Raw genomic sequence first — 4,973 nt, 5'->3', positions numbered from 1 at the left:
CTGTTTTATATATATATATATATATATTATTCTTAATTTATTTTTTTAAAATTATCTCAACCCTTCATTCTTAATGATTAAGATCTAATGGTTTAAAATTAAACTTGATTTTTTTTACCATTTTCTTCCCTCTATTTAAACTAAACTTCTCATTCAAAATCATACAACAATTCTCTTATTCTCAATCCTCCATAACTTCAAAATTTTCATTTTGCTAATCTCTCCAAGTTCTCAATTTTTCTTTCCATCTTATTTGTGAGAGAAATTTTATTGTTGTGAGGATTGAAATTTTTGTGAGCTCAAATTTGTATATTTACTCTATTTGAGAGTTTGTAAGTGTGTGTTTCAAAATCTTCAACTCATTGTAACGGTGTGATCCTCACCGTAGAGAAGATCGTCTTTGCTCTTGTGAAGAGCAGTGTACCGGTTTGACTCCTACCGTGGAAAGAGTCAGATTTTCAATTTACAACCCAAGAGGTGTTTGGGAAGTGGAGTAGGACAGTTGTGCCGAACCACTATAAAATTTCCGGTGTCATTTTATCTAACCCTACTCTATTTAATTTTTGCAATTAATTTTCTTTATTACAAATTGCATAAAATTAATTGTTCGAATTTGTTATTCATATTTATGCTCAATGTTTATATTTGAATTATTTGGGTGGTGAAATTAATTAGGGTGTTTGTATTTCTAATTTATTGTTTAATTTGTGATAAAATTAATTGTTCCTAAAATGTTTACTTATTTGTTTAAATTTGGGCCCACCGTAGTAAAAAGTTTATAAAGTTTAATTAAACCCTATTCACCCCCTCTAGGGTTGTCATACCGATCCAACACATTGAAGGTAAAAAAGTTACATTTATATCTGATCAACAAAAGGCAATCTTATTATTTGTTAGACTTATAATTTCAGGGTTTAGTACCAGTCTTCAGTGGATTAATTCCAAACTCATAACATCGCTTTTGTGTGAGACATATCTGTAGCAACATGAGAAATAGGTTTCCTGGACAGCAGTTGAAAGAGTTTTTTTGGGAGCAGCCAATGCAACATATTACAATCAATGGGAGAGGGAGATGCAAAAAATGAAGAAAGTAGATGAAGGTGCATACAAGTGGGTGTTGGCATTTCCTCATGAGAAATGGAGTAAGCATGCATTTAGTTGCGGGTCTAAATGTGATTCTCTAGTTAATAATCTATGTGAGGTATTTAATGCTACCATCCTTGAAGCTAGAGACCAACCAATTATTTCTCTATGTAAATGGATTAGAACTTATCTAATGAGAAGATTTCAAAATAATAGAGAGAAAGTTGACAAGTTTAAAGGCGATGTGTGTCCCAAAATGAAAAAGAAAATTGAAGAAGAGAAATTGCATAGCAGGAATTGGTTACCTGTGTAGGCTGGTGATTTAAAATTTGAGGTTAGGAATGGTTGGGGTGATAAGTGTGTTGTAGACCTTGATGCAAGGACTTGTAGTTGTAGAAAATGGGATCTAAGTGGCTTACCATGTCATCAAGCCATTAGTTGTATTTTCTATAAACGATATAAAGTTGAGACATATGTTGAAGATTGCTATAAAAAGAAGGCCTACATTGCATGCTACGAGCCTCTTATTTACCCAACCAATGGTCCAAACTTGTGGACAAGTACAAATTTTAGTATTATTAATCCACCTCATCTTAGAAGAGCTCCTGGTAGGCCAAAGAAATTACGAAGAAGAGAGCCTGATGAACCCAAAAAAAGTAGCACAATTGGTAGAAGAAAATTATCTATGAAATACACTAAATGTAACCAATTTGACCACAACAAAAGGAGTTGTAAAGGGCCAATGGATAAAGAAAAACTTCTCCAGATTAGTAATTCAAATAACTCTTGACTTAAATTTTATTTCTATAATATCATGGTTGTAAATCTATTTTTTTTCTTACTTCTTAACGATTTAGTAGGAAAGTTCGTCATCTCAAACCATTCAAATGAATAAACGGTCAAAGTTGCCTATAAAAGTTCGAAGAGAGTAGAACTTTTAACTGAGATTACTGAGATTAAGCTACTTATAGATTTTTACAATGATAGATGTGAAAGTGTGAGAAACTAGTTTGTTTTGTTATGACACTAGGATTTTGGAAAGGAGTATTTTTTGTAATATCAGTTGTGAAAATTTTTTTTGTGATGACAGTTACGTTGCAGAAGTTTTTATATTTTAAAGTGACTTACTATGTCTTTTGTGTTCTTTATCCATAGAGATTGAGATTTATGTTTAGTAAATTATTTATTGGAGTAGTGAATATGATTAGTGCTAATAGATTAATATTGCAATTATGATATCATTCCCAGAGACCCAAACTAAAAACAAAAAAGAATTAAGCAACATGATTGTACTTGCTTATTTGTTTGTCTAATAGACAAACTATCATCAATTTTGAACCTTTTAATCTCTTTGACAAAAAGGAGGCGAGCATTGCACAACTACTAAACTAAAATAAGTTTGATCTATGCCAAGGTTTGAATCTAAGGTTAAAAAACAGACCAGAAAATTGAATATATGAGTATGATGTATATTTTCTGTATTATTTCCAAAAAAAAATTTGATCAAATACAAGCTGCTCTTTCTGTTTTAAAAGAGAGTGTAGAAAGAATAACTAATGGTTAAATGTGTAAGTGTTGCTATCCAATAGCTGGCGGATGTGCTGGAGGCTTCACTGATGCTCCTAATGTTGTCGAGTCGTGATAAATTATTGAGATACGACTCATCTCTTTTAACCAAGTATTTTCTCTAAAACGTAAACCCCTCCATAAGTTTACAATGTTTATTAATTTGAATTTGATATTCTTCAAACTTCTTGGCAATTACCTACAGAAATCAATAACAACTTTAGTATAAAATTGACGAACTTAGAAAATTTATAAACATAGTATGAGGTATGATTGCATTAACTTCGTCAAAGAAAATCAAGATTCTAGCTCAGAAATATGGTGACTAACAGATGCTACTTTAAAAACTCACATTTTTTTAAACTCCCACTTGAAAAAAAAAATTATTAGTCAGAACAGAGATAGACATCAAATAGTCAATCATTCAATGACAGGCCACGAGTTCGAACACCAGGCAAGGCATATCCAAATATTCCAGTTCAGGATTTGTGATGTCCAAGAGGACATGAAAATGAAAATAGGGATAAAAACTTACCAGACGCCATGTCCATGTTTATGTTCAAAATATAGATTAAATGGCAAGCTAAAAAGTCTTTGACACTCTTACGAAGATATGAATTCTAACCCATAATGAGACCGGTTGCAATTTGATTTAATTTGAAAATTCCTCCAATGAAATCAAAAGTCAAAATTATAGAATTAAATGAAGAGTTGCAGTTAGAGTGGTTGGTGATGGTTTAGTACTCCAGCTCGAAATGAATCTTAATCATCTACGAACTAACTAAACAACACAGAGACTGTTGCACTAAAATTCTGACCAATTCAACTGTTAAGCTAAAATAGGAGAGGAAGATAATCATCGGAGAAAATTAAAACAGCTCATGTATCTTATTGAGAATGAGAAAAATCCAACAAAATAAAAAAAAAACACGAACATAATCAAATGCCTAACTTAGAAAAGAAGAAAGAACATGTCACATACCGTTCCGGCAACTCTCTTGTTCTCTTTGGGCAAAATAGTCGGATACACACGTCCTTTAATGCTAAATCTGTGACTGCAAATTCAAAACAACAAAATTTATCCCAAATTGGCGCATGTAATCCATAAACGATAAGACGATGAACATTCAAAAGCAACATGGCAGGCTCCTTTTGTTCATTAGTTTAGTACCAATTATGCAATAAACAACAGTATTTATTAACCTAAGAAATTAGGAAATCAGATTCCTACAAAAAATCGCTCCAATCATTTTGGATCATTCTCATTTAAGAAGAAGCAATAAAGCGACTATGGATAGAAAAGAGTTGGTAAGAACAGGTGACTAGCCATTGGAGCAGTACATGACGATTGAGGAATGCGCCTCGAGAGAACACGAACGACATCATCTGCTAAGAGATTTCCATAGACGAAAATTTTGTGAAGGCTGTGCAATTTATCAGAGGAGAAGCCGCAACCACGAGCGACGACGGCACCGTCGAACTAATCTTTCGCCGGAAGCGCGATTGAGAGAGAATTGTAGATCGTCCATTCCACGAATTTTCTTTCTTTCTTCTTTTTCTTTAAGCCCTAGACCGAATCAAATTTGAACCGGACCTAACTTGAACCAACCCATAAATATGTACACATGGCTTTTTAATATGTACACGTGTATCCTAGTTGGCGGCCATGTCAATTTTCTGTTAAATCTAACTTTAACATTTAACAGTAGGGACTAAATCGTTACCAATTTAAAAGTACAGGGATTAAATCGTTATTTTTGAAAATTCATAGACTAAATTGTTATTTTAACGAAAGTTCAGGGACTAAATGTACTTTTTAACCAAAAAAATAAATAAGTAAAATATGCAAAACGTAAAATTTGATCCGAAAAGACATTTCGACACAAAGGTAGGTTAATGCATATTTTATCAAGAAAAGACATTGGGGTAGGTTAAGAAATATATTGTTAGGAAGAAAAAAGAAAGAAACAAAACAGAAAAAGGGAATAGGGTAAAAAACAAACGAAACAAAAAAAAAAGGCAAATTGGGATTCGAACTAGGGAACAGGGGAGGGGCACGTCAATAAACCACATACTTTTCTTTTCTTTTTTTTTTTCAATACATGCTAAATAATATTTCATTAAAAATTCACCTTCGTAGATTCGCCCGTGGACCTATATAGTTGTGTGATTACAAGGATGTATTTTTGTGAAAGTTTATAGTGGCAATTATCCTCTCTCTATCTTACTTATTGTCATGAATACGTAATTACAAATGTGCTTTGCTAAATAAGACTCTACTCTATTAATTAATAGTAAATTTGGAATGCCTTATCAAAAATCAA

The 4,973-nt window shown here is 32.4% G+C and overlaps 1 long non-coding RNA gene across 2 annotated transcripts; it reads right to left on the bottom strand.

Moving 5' to 3' along the window:
- Positions 1 to 2,531: 2,531 nt before the first annotated feature.
- LOC111023712 (uncharacterized) lies at positions 2,532 to 4,192 on the bottom strand. Of its 2 annotated transcripts, none has more exons than XR_015787346.1 (3): positions 3,977 to 4,192; positions 3,632 to 3,704; positions 2,532 to 2,848 (listed from the first exon to the last, which is right to left on the bottom strand). It is a non-coding gene; the product is annotated as an uncharacterized LOC111023712 (long non-coding RNA). The 2 variants fall into 2 exon arrangements; XR_002603188.2 differs by having other exon boundaries at positions 3,991 to 4,192.
- Between the last annotated feature and the right edge of the window lie 781 nt (positions 4,193 to 4,973).

The sequence above is a fragment of the Momordica charantia genome (genome assembly GCF_013281855.1).
Source record: "Momordica charantia cultivar OHB3-1 chromosome 9 unlocalized genomic scaffold, Mcharantia_2.0 BLBB01000009.1, whole genome shotgun sequence".
Classification (NCBI taxonomy): domain Eukaryota; kingdom Viridiplantae; phylum Streptophyta; class Magnoliopsida; order Cucurbitales; family Cucurbitaceae; genus Momordica; species Momordica charantia.
This window is presented reverse-complemented; position numbering and strand designations above follow the sequence as displayed.